The sequence below is a fragment of the Schistocerca cancellata genome, chromosome 9 (genome assembly GCF_023864275.1).
Source record: "Schistocerca cancellata isolate TAMUIC-IGC-003103 chromosome 9, iqSchCanc2.1, whole genome shotgun sequence".
Lineage (NCBI taxonomy): Eukaryota > Metazoa > Arthropoda > Insecta > Orthoptera > Acrididae > Schistocerca > Schistocerca cancellata.
The window spans coordinates 383746690-383765520 of NC_064634.1; the positions used below are offsets into that span (position 1 = coordinate 383746690).

At 42.0% G+C, this 18831-nt stretch overlaps 1 pseudogene; it reads left to right on the top strand.

The window, feature by feature from the left end:
- The first annotated feature begins 15811 nt into the window (after nucleotides 1-15811).
- LOC126102136 (5S ribosomal RNA) lies at nucleotides 15812-15929 on the top strand (annotated as a pseudogene).
- The last annotated feature ends 2902 nt before the right edge of the window (nucleotides 15930-18831 follow it).

The following is an 18831-nucleotide window of genomic DNA, read 5'->3' on the forward strand; positions in this document are numbered from 1 at the left end:
CAACAAAAATACTGTAAAAGGTATGTGTTGGCCTCTATGGGTCGTGTCAACCTCGCAAAGAGAGCAAAAATCCCCATTCATTGCACTGGACGTGTTCTCGAAGCATGTAAAACTACACTACTGGCCATTAAAATTGCTACACCACGAAGATGACGGGCTACAGACGCGAAATTTAACCTACAGGAAGAAGATGCTGTGATATGCAAATGATTAGCTTTTCAGAGCATTCACACAAGGTTGGCGCCGGTGGCGACACCTACAACGTACTGACATGAGGAAACTTTCCAACCGATTTCTCATACACAAACAGCAGTTGACTGGCGTTGCCTGGTGAAACGTTGTTGTGATGCCTCGTGTAAGGAGGAGAAATGCGTACCATCACGTTTCCAACTGCACGAACAGCAGCATGGACTATCAGCTCGGTTGCGGTTACCCTTGACGCTGCATCACAGACAGGAGCGCCTGCAGTGGTGTACTCAACGACGAACCTGGTTGCACGAATGGCAAAACGTCATTTTTTCGGATGAATCCAGGTTCTGTTTACAGCATCATGATGGTCGCATCCGTGTTTGGCGACATTGCGGAGAACGCACATTGGAAGCGTGTATTCGTCATCGCCATACTGGCGTATCACCCGGCGTGATGGTATGGGTTGCCATTGGTTACACGTCTCGGTCACCTCTTGTTCGCATTGACGGCACTTTGAACAGTGGACGTTACATTTCAGATGTGTTACGACCCGTGGCTCTACCCTTCATTCGATCCCTGCGAAACCCTATATTTCAGCAGGATAATGCACGACCGAATGTTGCAGGTGCTGTACAGGCCTTTCTGGATACAGAAAATGTTCGACTGCTGCCCTGGCCAGCACATTCTCCAGATCTCTCACCAATTGAAAACGTCTGGTCAATGGTGGCCGAGCAACTGGCTCGTCACAATACGCCAGTCACTACTTTTGATGAACTGTGGTATCGTGTTGAATCTGCATGTGCAGTTGTACCTGTACACGCCATCCAAGCTCAGTTTGACTCAATGCCCAGGCGTATCGAGGCCGTTATTACGGCCAGAGGTGGTTATTCTGGGTACTGATTTCTCAGGATCTATTCATCCAAATTGCGTGAAAATGTAATCACATGTCAGTTCTAGTATAATATATTTGTCCAATGAATACCCGTTTATCATCTGCATTTCTTCTTGGTGTAGCAATTTTAATGGCCAGTAGTGTATATGCACTAACAAAGGCTACAGGGAAGTTGGTCTCAAATAAAATCAAGAATGACTGCATAATGAAGAATGGTAAGCCAGACAGGATCGTCTGTGACAATGGACCACAATTTATATCATAGTATTGGAAAAATATCTTGAGAGAACTTGACATAAAACCTATACACATATCTAAAAACCAGCCTCAATCAAATATGAGTGAAAGAGTTATGAAAAAACTCAATGGGCTCTTTAAACCATACAGCTCTAGAAAACGAGTGGGTAAATTACGTGGAGGCATTTGAGAGAATTATGAATGAATTGCCGCATTCTACCACGGAAATAGTGCCACAACAACTACTAACAGGGGAAAGGTCGCCGTCTTCCTCATCCGTAATGGTAAAAGTTCTATATTTGTCTTCTTTAACATTCTTCACTATCAAGGTTAAGATGACCAAATTTCGTTATACTGTCAACAAAGAAACAAGGTATGACCAAAACAAAGTAACCCAGCAGAATAAACATCTGCGTAGCACGCGTGAAAAATAGACATTTGGAAGAATATACAGCGTGGTCCACTGATTGTGACCTAGCTAAATATCTCACGAAATAAGCGTCAAACGAAAAAACTACAAAGAGCGAAACTTGTCTAGCTTGAAGGGGGAAACCAGATGGCGCTATGGTTGGCTCGCTAGATGGCGCTGCCATAGGTCAAACGGATATCAACTGCGTTTTTTTTTTAATAGGAACTCACATTTTTATTACATATTCGTGTAGTACCTAAAGAAATATGAATGTTTTAGTTGGACCACTTTTTTCGCTTTGTGATAGATGGCGCTGTAATAGTCACAAACATATGGCTCACAATTTTAGACGAACAGTTGGTAACAGGTAGGTTTTTTAAATTAAAATACAGACGTACGTACATTTGAACATTTTATTTCGGTTGTTCCAATGTGATAAATGTTCCTTTGTGAAGTTATTTCTCAGAACGCATGCTGTTACAGCGTGATTACCTGTTAATACCACATTAATGTAATAAATGCTCAAAACGATGTCCGTCAACCTCAATGCATTTGGCAATACATGTAACGACATTCCTCTCAACAGCGAGTAGTTCGCCTTCCGTAATGTTCGCCCATGCATTGACAATGCGCTGATGCTTGTTGTCAGGCGATGTCGGTGGATCACGATAGCAAATATACTTCAACTTTCCCCACAGAAAGAAATCCGAGGACGTCAGATCCGGTGAACGTGCGGGCCATGATATGGTGCTTCGACGACCAATCCACCTGTCATGAAATATGCTATTCAATAGCGCTTATACCGCACGCGAGCTATGTGATGGTCATCCATCATGTTGGAAGTACATCGCCATTCTGTCATTCCTTGAAACATCTTGTAGTAACATCGACAGAACATTTCGTAGGAAATCAGCATACATTACACGATTTAGATTGTCATCAATAAAATGGGGGCCAATTATCCTTCCTCCCATAACGCCGCACCATACATTTAATCTGCCAAGGTCATTGATGTTCCACTTGTCGCAGCCATTTTCCGTTGCCCAATAGTGCATATTATGCCGGTTTACGTTACCGCTGTTGGTGAATGACGCTTCATCGCTAAATAAAACGCGTGCAAAAATCTGTCATCGTTCCGTAATTTCTCGTGCCCAGTGGCAGAACGGTACACGACGTCCAAAGTCGTCGCCATGCAATCCCTGGTGCATAGAAATATGGTAAGGGTGCAATCGATATTGATGTAGCATTCTCAACACCGACGGTTTTGAGATTCCCGATTCTCGCGCAATTTGTCTGCTACTGGTGTGTAGTGGGATAAGGTTCGTGCCAAGACACACTGCATTGTTGCCAAATTTATTCAAGATGGTGGCGACGACGTCATCCAAGATGGCGGCATGTAGACTTGGCAACATCGCATGACGTCATCCAAGATGGCAACTTTTGGTGGGAGAATAGGCCAATTGTGCTACGTCCACTAATCTAACCTCAAGAAAAAAATGGCGGGAATTTTGAATTTTGGCGGGAAAATAGGCCCATTGTGCTATGTCCACTAACCTAAGACTCCAGAAGAAAAAATGGCGGGAAGTTTGAATTCCAACAGGATAATGCATTCAAAAACCGTACTTATCTTTATTATTATTACTGATTATCATTCATTAACATTCATTATCATCTATTGTTATTTATTATCATTTATTATTATTTATTATCATTTTTTATTATTATTGACCTGCCTCCACTAGAAAATTACCTTCAGAATCAAATTCCAGCACGATAATGGCTGCAAAACCTTACTTTTGTTTATTATTATTCATTATTAGTCATTATCATTTATTAACATTCATTATCATTCATTGTCATTTATTATCATTCATTATCATTTGTTATTATTATTTATTATTATAGGCCTACCTCCACTAGAAAATTGCGCCAAATTCAAATTCCAACACGATAATGTCTCAAAAACTGCTCTTCTATTTATTATTATCCTTTATTATTTATTCAAGTGTCCGATTTTCTCGGCAAGAAAGCAATTTTCCTTACATCCATAACAAAAATCTATCACAAGGTCAAATCCCAACACCATAATTGATCACACGTACGAACTTTCTCCGTCACTTATCTTTTTTCACTGGTAACCTATCATAATCGTGTCAAATAATAAACTGCTCTTATAGTAACGTAAGTCATATCCTTTGATTTGGCAGGGGGGGAAGGACTGAAGACTTTATTTCAAGCAATGCGATCATCACTTGTTCTCCAACACAGTCAGCAGACACATCTTTGATATCGCAGTGCAGTCACCACGACGTCCGCGCTCCAACTGAATTAGTTCAAATCCTCGCCACCCCCTGGTCAGCGCGCGGAGACACTGCCGACGCCTATCAAGTGAGGCGGCCGGCCACTCGCGCTGGGGGCGAGCCCAGCGATCGCTCACACGTCGTAAACATGTTTTCGCTGGACACCCTGGAACTTGCCGAGTTTGACGTCACAGCGGTCCCTTGTCCGCTCACCACGTGTATTCGTCGCCTCCGCACGTTTACCGCCAAAATTGTTTGCCTCGGAGCTGAATCACACAACGGTCGGCTGTTTCCTGCCACACTTTTGGCGCCAAAGTTGTTTTCCTGGGCACGTTCAAACCTGTCGATGCCGACCGCTCACCGTCCACCACGTGTCCCTGTGCGAGCGAGAACGCAGTGCTACACTTATGGCAGCAAAGTTTGCTCGACAGTGGAATCCGCCATGACTATATAACAGCATGTTTGGACCGCACTAGAACGCTCGCTAATTGACTCGCTGTCGCGCGCGTGTAATAATTGTACAATCGCTGCGCCGCCGTCCCGCTTACGTCCCACACCCTCCATACCCGCGACGGACATAGTCTTCTGATTAGCTGCGACAGCAGCTAAAACATCTACTTGGGCATCATCATTTGTTGCAGGTCGTGGTTGACGTTTCACATGTGGCTGAACACTTCCTGTTTCCTTAAATAACGTAACTATCCGGCGAACGTTCCGGACACTTGGATGATGTCGTCCAGGATACCGAGCAGCATACACAGCACATGCCCGTTGCGCATTTTGATCACAATACCATACACCAACACGGTATCGACCTTTTCCCCAATTGGTAAACGGTCCATTTTACCACGGGTAACGTATCATGAAGAAAATACCGTCCGCGCTGGCGGAATGTTACGTGATACCACGTACTTATAAGTTTGTGACTATTACAGCGCCATCTATCACAAAGCGAAAAAAGTGGTCCAACTGAAACATTCATATTTCTTTACGTACTACTCGAATATGTAATAAAAAAATGGGGGTTCCTATTTTTAAAAAATAAAATTGCGCCAAATTCAAATTCCAACACGATAATGTCTCGAAAACTGTACTTCTATTTATTATTATCATTTATTATTTATTCAAGATGTCCGATTTTCTCGGCAAGAAAGCCATTTTCCTTGCATCCATAACAAAAATCTATCACAAGTTCAAATCCCAACACCATAATTGATCACACGTACAAACTTTCTCCGTCACTTATCTTTTTTCACTGGTAGGCTAATTGTTCTCGCCAAACGCGCTCCTGCATATGAGGGAGAATCCTTCTAGGAAGCCAACCACATATTTATCACTGTACTTACAATTAAATATTACGATTTCAACCTCAATCTGATGACATTCAACAATAAGTGAAGTATAGGAAATGTTCTCTCTTGACGTCTGTGGCTCTGAAAATATAAAAATTTGTGCCATTCCTATAAATGGACATAAAAAGACTTTCAGTCCCGTTATAGCTGTCGATACCATGAAATCACAGTTTTCCATGACAAATTCATATCTTCATTCTGACAGGACAAAGCCATTTTCTTTGCACATGTCGGAACAATTGCCATAGTAACTTTACATCCCAACACACACTTTATAAGCCTGCTGATCACAGTGAATCTATCTCGTATCCCATCCTAAGCATACTTCGCCAATAACCGAATGCTTATGATACCAAACAACACTGAGCGAAGGTCCGAGATGTATGGTAATGTCTCAACAGTTTTTCTTCCAAGTGGTACCAGTATGTCTTAGGAAGAGACACGTAATCGTCTTATAAGCGATAAGCTATTAAGAACACGATTGCAACCACTATGTTACTGTCGCCCTGCATAAAAAGCTGTCTTGGTTCTACAGGCGCACACAAGTATTATTAACGGTATAAATGTTGAAGACTATACAAGCTTTATAAATCGAGGTATGGTGTTGCTTCCAAATGAAGTGGTCCTCCACATAAATATCACGACATTGAATACAGGGGTGTGTATTAACAGACCGAAAGCGCGGTTCCACATCGCCGGCCGGTGTAAGCTCTTAATAAAATCAGGCAATTTAGAAAGTTGTTCGGCTAAGGACCATGCTATTAAGCCGATACTTGCAATTCCCTCCTGCCACCGCTAGATATTTCTCACGCCGACAAACAGTATTTTTAACGCATTCTATCTCGATGCCATCTCAGAGGTTCTGCGTTATATCCACTGGGTTATAGGCGAGAGAGGATGATAGTTGATCGAGAATGATCACATAAAGTATGTGGTGAGCTATGTGGTGAATCACTTAAAATCTGCCTCGTGATGACTGGGTGTTGTGTGATGCCCTTAGGTTAGTTAGGTTTAAATAGTTCTAAGTTCTAGGGGACTGATGACCATAGATGTTAAGTCCCATAGTGCTCAGAGCCATTTGAACCATTTGAGCCAATCACTTAAAATATCCACCGCAGATTGAGGTCAAAAGAAATATACAAAAACCTATGACCAATACATTGGCTTTTCAGATTTAAAGTGTTACGATTTCTGGTAGAAATGTTGTCTTCGATTTGGAGTCAAGTCTTTCCATTCAGCCACAGACCTGCGCTGGATCCTATGGTGATATCTTTTGATGATTACAGAGCTCTAGTGAATCAATATTCGTGGCACTCTCATATCTCGAGAGTCACATTTTTCGAACCTATCTGCTAAGGACCCTGCACCTTGTAACTCTTCCTCAGTCTCTGCCACGCCCTCCCTGCAGCTTTGTCCGTGTTATCGTCTCAATTTAAGTCGGGACTGAGTAGAAATCAGAGAGTGCTGTGTCTACCACCTTATGCAATCCATGCAGAAACAGGGTGAGCTGAGAATGTGACAGGATCCTGTTTTGACCACTCGTTGGAAATGGGATCATATTGTCGTGGCTGCGCCAGTCATATATAATGTGTACGGCCAACGCCAAATGAAGGTTTCTCCTGCAAGACGAGATAGTATAAATGACAGTATGAGCAGTTATAGGAACTGGGAGAAGGATGAAGATTTTGCTATTGCAGTGTGATGTGTTTCCAAACTACATACAGGTACTGCACTCTGAAGAAGATCTGTGTTCCTCAGGGTGCATTCACATCTGTCACCCAAACATTGTCTCTATCACTGTTATTTTGTACCAACCAACAGAGGAAAAAACTACAAACTATAAAAACTCCACTAACATCACCCAGTAGAGGACTCGATAAAATTTTACACATCTCTCTCTCTTCCAATATATAGATTGAAAACGAACACCATCTGTGTGCTAGCATCAAGCATACGGAGTGGTCCATTAAATATATAGGTATTGATCCACTCAATGATCGAAGTCACTTGCACAGACCAGTGTAAAGTTTCATCACCTGTACTGCAGAAGGATTATATCCCACAGACTATCAGTCACAAGAGAGGATCCCTGTGTTTTGTACGAACATTGTTTTTTCGACTTTAACACATTCAAGCAGTGTATGACAACAGTTTTGTAGTCCGCCATATGTTTTGTTTCTTCTGACAAGACTTCGAGGTCTATGTCAGGTTCTAAACTGACATTAACACATTTCGATCCATTGCCTCTCACAGGACACCACACAGCGTAAATTAAGTTGCTGCTCCCACAACACACACAGGATGATTATTTCAATCAAAAGGCAAGGCTGTGTTTCTCATTACAAAAAAAAAATGCACAAGACATCACAACATATGGGCACTGGAAGAGTTGTGCGGCATTGTGGAGAATTTGCAAAAAGCTGCCGCGCGGGATTAGCCGAGCGTTCTGAGCGCTGCAGTCAAGGACTGTGCGGCTGGTCCCGGCGGGTGTTCGAGTCCTCCCTTGGGCATGGGTGTGTGTGTTTGTCCTTAGGATAATTTAGGTTAATTAGTGTGTAAGCTTAGGGACTGATGACTTTAGCAGTTAAGTCCCATAAGATTTCACATTTGAACATTTGCAAACAGCTGTCTGAAGGTAAGTGATGACCTCTACATTTAAACTCATCTTTTACAGTGACAGTGTAACAGACGTCTCACTGTTCTGTTTCAACTGATTCCTCGTATCACAGTCATGTATGCGGCCACTGTTTCGGTACGGGCCACCCCTGGAAGATGTCCACCCCACCAAGACTCTAGACCCTCTCCCCATCTCAAGCAAGTGATGTCAGTCAATCATTATGTGATTCAAATGGTTCAAATGGCTCTGAGCACTATGGGACTTAACATCTGAGGTCATCAGTCCCCTAGAACTTAGAACTACTTAAACCTAACTAACCTAAGGACATCACACACATCCATGCCCTAGGTAGGATTCGAATTTGCGACCGTAAAGGTCGCGCGGTTCCAAACTGAAGCGCCTAGAACCGCTCGGCCACAGCGGCCTGCCATTATGTGGTAATCAACAGCATACCAGTGGATGGATGGGATGGAAAAGACACAATCAACATACTGTAATAAACATCACACTTGATAGTCCAATCAATTTTAGGAATTTTACTAGATTTTTCTGTAATTTCAAAGCTGACCAGCGACATGGGAGCATGCTTTCAAATTTCTGTATCATCGCTAAACCACCCCTCCAATACTTCTTGGGTACCATATACTAGGTTGGAAACGTAGTGCAACACGTCCATTCATTATTAATTCTTGAACATATATATATATATACATATATATATATATATATATATATATATATATATATATATATATATATATATATATACCAAAGTATAACAAACAGCATCCTTTACCGATCTACACATTTCTAGCACTTCGATCATAGTGCGTAATTTGCGATCATGATTGCCCATCTTTCCCTGAGTGGATGGGAGTCACAGAGCATTCTCGCTTTCTTAGGATAACATCAGAGGCTGAAAGATCTCGTCGCACTGTCTTTGACCAACCTTTCCTGCAACACTGTCAGCGATTTAATTTGTAGCTGACCAGAAGTAGACCACTATATTCCATGCCACGTGAAGGAGCAGAGCAAGCTGAGTCCTTAAGTGCTGATCAGTGAAGACTGTTCCACACCAGTCTTACTCACAGCACCGATCCAAGTGCAACAGATCTCTCCAGGAGCGCGCATGTCAAGTCGGTGTCTAGTCGGTGAATAGTAGATATGAGCGCGTTGTCCTCATATAACAATGTTTATGAAGAAGATACGTGTGGTTTATGCATCATGGAGCTCCAGACAGATAGAGTTTGAAGCGTTATACGTAAAACAAACTGTGCTATCAATTCTAAAGTACTGCTCTAGTTCCTGGAGTCAGTACCAAGAAGGTACTGGTAAGAGAGAAATGATAATAGAACACAAACATATGCACTCTGATGCAGGACATAAATGTCCAACATATGACATACATCCACTCTTAAAGTCTTCTTTCCACCCACTACAGTGACAAACTTGAAGAAGATAAAGCTACTTCCTTCTACACTAAAGAAAAAACATATAGCGTCTTTGTCACACATGCACAATATAGCTTTCCAGAGGTGTATGGCGCATCCTGTTCACATCCAGTTACGGTTCAGAAATGAGGTACTTTGCTTGCATCAGTCCTATAAAACGATCATCAGCAATGGAGAATGCCTCTTACAAGGAAACAGACAAATGCATAGCAGCGGTGTTTAACATGTGAAACTACACACCCTACTGTCATTCACTCTGTAAACAGGACTTCTGTCAAGCAGATGTATACACAGGGTTTACTGTTCGTCACAAACACCTGCCAATAACTTAGAATCACCGTAGTTATGAAACTGAAGACTCGATTTTACGCCCGAGATGCGGCAGTGGAATGGAGAATGTCGCATAAATCTTCGTTCATCTAGAGTATGGTGTCAAAACCGGATGGAAATGTTTCATCATCTCACGTGAGGCGGAAGTCCTCTGATAACTGAGAGTTTTGCCGATAACATTCGCAGGTTGATAGTGCTCTAATTCACACAGAACAAGCAATTGTATACCAGTCGAACGCAGGTTATACCACACAATTGATACACACGATAGAACAATGGAAAAAAGGTTAAATCCGTGATAAATGACTTGCAGCAACATCTTCCTCACTCTAGAATGCATCATCAGTCTACCATTAAAATCATACCACGTTACAACCTCATCTCAACCAATCAGTCCATCCACTTTCTGTCATCCTTTAATGCAGTTGCAAGTCAGTTTAGAGGCAGGTGGTTCTCTTTCCCAGGAAAAAGACAGCATAAAAGACAGCAGTCAACTCGCATGTATCACTATTACCTCAAAAGACATACAGTAGAATGTTGTTAAAAAAAGCACACAGCAACTTTTTGTTACGTATTTGTTAGCTGATACCGTAAGGTTGTGACTGGTGGAGAATACAGAGAATACATTGTAAATACTGATTGTTAGGGTTTAAAACACCTAAAAAGTTCTGCATAAGGCCAAACACGTGATCCATTCTGTAGTTGTATAATGCAGCCCCACAGCTGGAAATACAATGTTCCTTACCTAAGGACACTTTATAAAACAAAAGAATCTATAAGATGATTGCCGGTAATTTTTGTATCACACCTGTGCTTGTCATCTGACATATATACAAATTTATAATTCTACATTTGGTGGTCATCCAAGTTAAACGTTCTTATCGCTGTCGAAGAAAAAATGACTATTTCCCTGGTTCCCAGTGCTTCCACGTCAACTATTTCTCGTATTCTTCTTACGCTTGCGCACTCATTCCCATATAGAAGATTTGTTCTGCACCAAGCAGAAAATATGTAAATATTACCTCAATTTTCCCACATCTCGGCGTATTTTTTTCCCAAATTTATACGTATTTTCCGTCAATTTTCGTAATTTTATCGATTTTATGTCAATTCTGTGCATACCATCACAGCATCACTTCTCGCCATGTGTTCTAAAATTGCTTGTAAATGTAGTATATTCGTCAGCACCTAGCGCAAATCCACTATTTTTCTGGTCAGACGAGGGGCTGGCTCTGAGCACTATGGGACTTAACATCTATGGTCATCAGTCTCCTAGAACCTAGAACTACTTAAACCTAACTAACCTAAGGACAGCACACAACACCCAGCCATCACGAGGCAGAGAAAATCCCTCACCCCGCCGGGAATCGAACCTGGGCGTGGGAAGCGAGAACGCTACCGCACGACCACGAGATGCGGGCTGTGGTCAGACGATATAGTACAGCACAGTACTAGAACGCATCCAACCACATATTTTATAGTTGCAGTGCATTTGCTCTGTTTCCTGTATGTCTGTGTGTCTGTGCATGTGTCGTGAATGCTTCAGGGACGAAGGCAGCGTGCCTTCAAAAATTTTCCTCTCTCTGGCAGTGCCTTCAAACAACCAGCTAAAACTTGAAAAGTAGAGTTACAGAGCTATTGATTTCGACTTTCAAATATCGTCGTTTTGGCATGTAAAATCGAATATTTCAGTTGATTTCGGTTTTGGGATCTGTTTCCCACAAAAGCATTTGAAGTGCCTCAGGGATGAAGATGGAAGGCGTCTCAAGTGTGCCGAGATCTTTTTAGAGTCTGTGTTTAAGTGTGGCGGTATGCATCGCAAAATTACAGCAAACTACTGTGGAGCGATCTTTTTGAAAGTGTATTTAGAAACATATTCAATTATACAGGATGAGCACAAAGTCTTGCCCTGATTATAACAATTTTGTTACAGAATAGCCGTTTGGCATAATAAGTTACATTTGATGACGTTACATAGGTTAGTGTTACTGGTTTTTTAAGACTCTGTCCTTGATATAGCCCCAGAAAAAAAGACAAGGGGCTTTTTTTCGTGGGGCTATATCAAGGACAGAGTCTTCGTCACACCAGCTGGTGACGTCGACGAACTGAAGGCTAGGATACAAGCTGCTGTGGGTACTGTGACAGAACACATGTTACGAAACACCTGGCGGGAACTGGAATACCGCCTAGACGTTCTCCGAGCTACGAAGGGAGCATACGTTGAGGTTTACTGACGTAAGTAGTCTTAAAAAAACTAGTAACACTAACCTATGTAAAGGCATCAAATGTAAATTATTGTGTCAAACGGTTATTCTGTAATAAATTGTTATAATCTGGGCAAGACTTTGTGCTCAACCCGTATTTTGCAACTCCTGAAGGAGCTCGTACTCAAAGACAAGCTCGCGAAATGTTCACAAGTGTGCCGCGATCTTTTATTTAGAGTCCGTGTTCAAGTGCGGTGGTGGTATTCCTCGGAATAAAGCATATAGTTACGTCGCAAATTATTTAAATATTCTTGCGTCATCTGCAAATCTCTCTCTTTTTCTACAGTGGTACACTTAGTTCCTGTGATATCTTCAAGCTATGTATGCGACAGAATTCCGCACGTTGCTTCAACGCTAGACGTAATAACTCCTGAAACAGTTCATGTTCAACGACAAAGTGTGTCCGTGCGCCGGAGTTGGGCAGGACGAAGGCTGTATGTCCAACGGGACCAGACATGCTCAGCATGGCCGACCCTGCGGCTACCGCATGCCCGGTGCTGTGAGTCTGGCGTGGGCCCTCTTCTAGCAGGCGCAGAGACTGGGGCAGGCAGCGTGCACACCAGACTGGGTGAAAGTCTTGCCTCTTGCGCTTCAGAAGACTGACTGGACTTATATCCAGTGAGCTACAGTTACAGCACACGCATTTATCAGCATGAGTTCTGAAGTGTACGAGGTGCATTCAAGTTCTAAGGTCTCCGATTTTTTTTCTCCGGACTGGAAAGAGATAGAAACATGCGCATTGTTTTAAAATGAGGCCGCGTTCATTGTCAATACGTCCCAGAGATGGCAGCACCGTACGGCAGATGGAATTTTACCGCCAGTGGCGAGAATGAGAACTGTTTTAAATACTTAAAATGGCGACGTTTTCCTTACTTGAACAGCGTGCAGTCATTCGTTTTCTGAATTTGCGTGGTGTGAAACCTATTGAAATTCATCGACAGTTGAAGGAGACATGTGGTGATGGAGTTATGGATGTGTTGAAAGTGCGTTCGTGGGTGCGACAGTTTAATGAAGGCAGAACATCGTTTGACAACAAACCAAAACAACCTCGGGCTCGCACAAGCCAGTCTGACGACATGATCGAGAAAGTGGAGAGAATTGTTTTGGGGGATCGCCGAATGACTGTTGAACAGATCGCCTCCAGAGTTGGCATTTCTGTGGGTTCTGTACACACAATCCTGCATGACGACCTGAAAATGCGAAAAGTGTCATCCAGGTGGGTGCCACGAATGCTGACGGACGACCACATGGCTGCCCGTGTGGCATGTTGCCAAGCAATGTTGACGCGCAATGACAACATGAATGGGACTTTCTTTTCGTCGGTTGTGACAATGGGTGAGACGTGGATGCCATTTTTCAATCCAGAAACAAAGCGCCAGTCAGCTCAATGGAAGCACACAGATTCACCGCCACCAAAAAAATTTCGGGTAACCGCCAGTGCTGAAAAAATGATGGTGTCCATGTTCTGGGACAGCGAGGGCGTAATCCTTACCCATTGCGTTCCAAAGGGCACTACGGTAACAGGTGCAGCCTACGAAAATGGTTTGAAGAACAAATTCCTTCCTGCACTGCAACAAAAACGTCCGGGAAGGGCTGCGCGTGTGCTGTTTCACCAAGACAATGCACCCGCACATCAAGCTAATGTTACGCAACAGTTTCTTCGTGATAACAACTTTGAAGTGATTCCTCGTGCTCCCTACTCACCTGACCTGGTTCCTAGTGACTTTTGGCTTTTTCCAACAATGAAAGACACTCTCCGTGGCCGCACATTCACCAGCCGTGCTGCTATTGCCTCAGCGATTTTCCAGTGGTGAAAACAGACTCCTAAAGAAGCCTTCGCCGCTGCCATGGAATCATGGCGTCAGCGTTGTGAAAAATGTGTACGTCTGCAGGGCGATTACGTCGAGAAGTAACGCCAGTTTCATCGATTTCGGGTGAGTAGTTAATTAGAAAAAAAATCGGAGGTCTTAGAACTTGAATACACCTCGTAACATAGCCCCATCCTGCTGCATCTTCGTTATTTGTTGAAGCGTATTTGTCTTGTTCATATATTTGTATTAGGAATGAAAGCCCGCTTCTTCAATATATCCTTCATATGTATGTATGCTCCAACAGAAAATGCAGAGCCGGTGGAAAAAGATATATTCTATGAGCAACTGGAACAGGAAATAGCAAAGGTGGCAAAGCGTGATGATGAGGTGGTTGTGGGGGACTTCAGCGCTCTAGTAGGAAGAGAAATTGCATATAGGCAAGCAGCTGGTAAGGAGAGTCTGCATGAGGCTTCTAATGACAGTGTATCAGACTAATTGATTTTGCCATGGGCAATAACATGATTACTGAAACCATATGGATGCAAAGGAAGGATATAAGCAAAGTTACATGGTGCTCTCCAGATGAGATCATAAAAAATCAGATTAATAATGTTACTTAAAATCCGTCTTGATTGCAAAAAATTTTATTATTCATATGACCGGTTTCGGTTCATTCAGAACCATCTTCAGATCTGATGTTTCAGTTACAAGAGTAACCCGTCCAAATCCAGCAACTTTCACATGCTACGTCACATAGAATTTTATGTGACGGATTTTAAGTAACATTATAAAATCAGTGATTGCTGGTATCCCACAAGACATTATGTCTGTTTTTGCAAAAATCAGATTGATCAAGTACTCATACATAGACAACATGCTTCAGATATATTAGATGTGGATAGTTGCCGGTGCAGATGGAGATAGTGATCGCTATTTCATAAGGATCAAATACAGGCAGAGGGTAGCCGATTACAGACAGACCAATAAAACTATTGTGTCAAGGTTTGATGATACTATGTTATGAAATGATGAAATTACAGTACAACAGTATAAAACTATTTTGACAAATAGACTTAATGAAGCCAAAGATTGGGGAGGAGAGGGTACTGAAGACAGATTGGAAATGGTCAAAGGTATGATACAGGAGACAGCTGAAACTGTATTGGGTGGAAGGAAGCAATTGAGAACCCAGGTCTGGTTTGATGAAGATTGTAAGAGGAATAGAGAAGAAAGGAATGAGGCAAAAAAAATAATGCTGCAGAGGAGAAAAATAATTACTGTAAAAGAATATCAGGAGAAGAGAAAGGAAGCAGGTAAGGAAAGTAGGAGGAAAAAGAGAGAATTTGAAAAACGATGGATTGATGAATTGGAAGAGAGAAAGATTCCTCAGAAAACAAGAAAATTCTATATGCAGGTGAAAGATATCAAGAAAGGATTCCAACTCAGAGCAGTTTTCTGCAAAAATAAGGAGGGAAATCTGACTGGAGGAAAAAATCAGATTTTAGACAGATGGGTGGAGTATTTCAGTGAACTATTGAACAAGAATCGGGAAACGAAGGTGAAGTAGATGCTGATATGACAGAAGAGATGGAGCAGGAAGTAAACAGAGAAGAAGAGAACCAAGAAACTGTTGAGGAACCTACGCTGGAAGACGTTAACGCTAATATCAAGACTCTTAAAAACAATAAAGCTCTAGGAGAAGACAATATTACAGCAGAAATGATAAAATATGGTGGAGAAAAACTAAGAAGGGTTTTGCATGAGATTATAGTGTAAATATGGCAGAAAGAAAATATGTGGGAACAATGGAATATAGGTATACTCTGTCCTACACGTAATTAACATGACAAAGCTGACCAGTGTCGTTCCAAAACTAACAGACTCACTAAAGATGAGACTTTTACATTCAGACAGATCCTTACAGCTGCTCATTGATTTAAAACGAGTTTATGATAGTGTGCCAATGGCCTTGCCACAGTGGTAACACCAGTTCCCGTCAGATCACTGAAGTCAAGCACTGTCGGGCTAGGCTAGCACTTGGATGGGTGACCATCTGGACTGCCGAGTGCTGTTGGCAAGCGAGGTCCACTCAGCCGTTGTCAGGCAAACTCAGTAGCTACTTGACTGTGAAGTAGCGGAACCGGTCTTGTAAACTGACATATGGCCGGGAGAGCGGTGTGCTGACCTCATGCCCCTCCATATCTGCATCCAGTGATGCCGCTGGGCTAAGGATGACACGGCAGCCGGTCGATATCATTGGGCCCTAATGGCCTGTTCGGGCAGCTATGGTAGTATCAAAAGGTAATGCAAGATGCAGGAGTACCAACAAACTAATAAGACTGGTTCAAATGACTTTGAGAAAAACAGTACGTAAAAAAAAAAAGGTTGAGGGCACTTCATAAAAGGCATTTGAAGATAACCAAGGATTGCGACAGGGTCATTGTCTCTCCACTATTCTGTTTAATGTCACCTTGAAGAGGGTAATGCCTGGGGGGAGACTGTTTAATAGAGTGGCGCAGGTTCTTACATATGCAGATGATATTGATTTTATTAGCCAGGAGGAAACAGGACCTGGAAGAAAGCTTGAAAAATTAGAAACATATGGAGTGGAGATGGGGCTGTCAATTAATCACTCAAAGGCAATTATATGTTAACATCTAGGAAAAGGTACAGTGAAGGAGAAAGAAGCATGACTTTTGATGGGAAAGGATATCAACATTGTGAGAGCTTTAAATATCTTGGGTCACTGGTAACCGAGAATAATAATATGAGATAAGAAATACATACAAGGATTACAGCTGGTAACACGAGCTACTTTGCATTGATTAAAGTATTTGAAGCAGGAAGCCTTAGTAGGGATCTGAAGCAGAGACATTGTCATACAGTAGTGAGACTTGTGGTGATGTATGGTACAAAGACTTGGACAATGATGCAAAGTGATGAGGAACTGTTGCAGAGATTGGAAAGAAAGATACTTACAAAAATCTTTGGGCCAGTGAATGATAGGGGGTTTTGGTGAATCAGAAATAATAAGATCAGAAAGTTGTACAACAAACCAACTGTCATAACAGAAATTAATGATGGAGGGCAGCACAATCAAGAGAGTTTTTAAAGAAAAATCAGGTGGACGCTGCATTAGGGGCAGACCAAGGACCAGATGGCTAGACAATGTGGGGGAGGACTTGAGAAGAACAGAATTTAGAAGACTGAGAAGCCAAGGCAGCCAGCAGAGAAGAATGGGCAGAGATTGTCCAGGAGGCCAAGACTCTATATGGACTGTAACACCAAGGAGTAAGTAAGTATTCATCTTGTTCATACATTCACAAAATATCATTACTTTCCAAGCATTGTGCTATTGACAGTCATTTTCCCACAAATTTCTAGATGGGAGAGGGGAGTGGAGGAGAGGGAAGGGGGAGTGGGAGGGGAGGGCAGATGAAATTAGGTTAGTGGAGATAGCCCAGTTGATGTATTTTCCCACCAAAATTTGAATCTGTCAATGCAACATTGCCACATCTATGGCCGCCATATTGGATCCGCCATCTTGAATAAATCTGGCAATGATGCAGAGTGGGTTGATGCCCCCTTTGTCCCACTACTCATGGATATGCTACTATATATCATTCTCACTTACTTTTTATTACAATGTATATCTCACACCAGTATATTTCCCACACTCAAGAATAAAATGTACACAGAGATATGACAATTTATTGCTGTTAGAATTGCAGGTACTCATGATATAGTTAACTAGATCAATTCTACAACAGTGCCAATATCCTCTGCCATATGAGTCTCACATAATTACAGTATCTTGTGACAAGTACCTAATGGCAATTAGTCCTTTGACAGATATATCACCAACAATAAGGCAGCTTTGTAGCGACCTGATGTCACTACACAACTTAATACCCTGCATCATTTCTGCTTCAATCATTCAGCTCACTTTAAACAACATATATAATCCGTTATCTTAGAAATGAAGGAATAGAGGTTTAGTACTATTCTGAGAATGGAGACGAAGAAAAAAAGTGTTGAGATACACAACAATTACGAACATGTCTTCTTAGTCCATATTCTAAAAATTCAATATTCTCCAACCTTTAAAATCGCCTACCTGGTGTAGAGATAATATCCCTCCAGAAACAACGTAATGACTTCATTCGCTTTCGCTATTCAAATACGTCTATGAATATATCACAATTTAAGTTTCTGGCAAGGAAAGTGTTTCTGAAGAAGAGAAATTTGTTAACATCTAGTACAGATTTAAGTGTCAGGAAGTCGTTTCTGAAAGTATTTGTATGGAGTGTAGTCATGTATGGAAGTGAAACATGGACGATAAATAGTTTGGACAAGAAGAGAATAGAAGCTTTTGAAATGTGGTGCTACAGAAGAATGCTGAAGATTAGATGGGTAGATCACATAACTAATGAGGAGGTATTGAATAGAATTGGGGGGAAGAGGAGTTTGTGGCACCACTTGACAAGAAGAAGGGACCAGTTGGTAGGACATGTTCTGAGGCATGAAGGGATCACAAATTTAGCATTGGAGGGCAGTGTGGAGGGTAAAAATCGTAGAGGGAGACCAAGAGATGAATACACTAAGCAGATTCAGAAGAATGTAGGTTGCAGTAAGCACTGGGAGATGAGAAGCTTGCACAAAATAGAGTAGCATGGAGAGCTACATCAAACCAGTCTCAGGACTGAAGACCACAATAACAACATTTACAGTGATACAAAAAATTCTAAAATCTTCATGAAGCACGAAATATTAAATAACGTTCTACAGTTTTCAGTTACTTTACACCATTGCAATTCAGTTTAGCATAAAAGTTGTACTCTCGTGGAGCTGTGGCTACTTACAGTAATATTGTGGCAAACCTGGCAGTCACCATCCCAGGGATGGTGAACAGTGAACTGAGGTGAGAAATGCCTCCAGCTCATCACTGGAGTAAGAGTGTACCAGCAGTGCAGAGGACC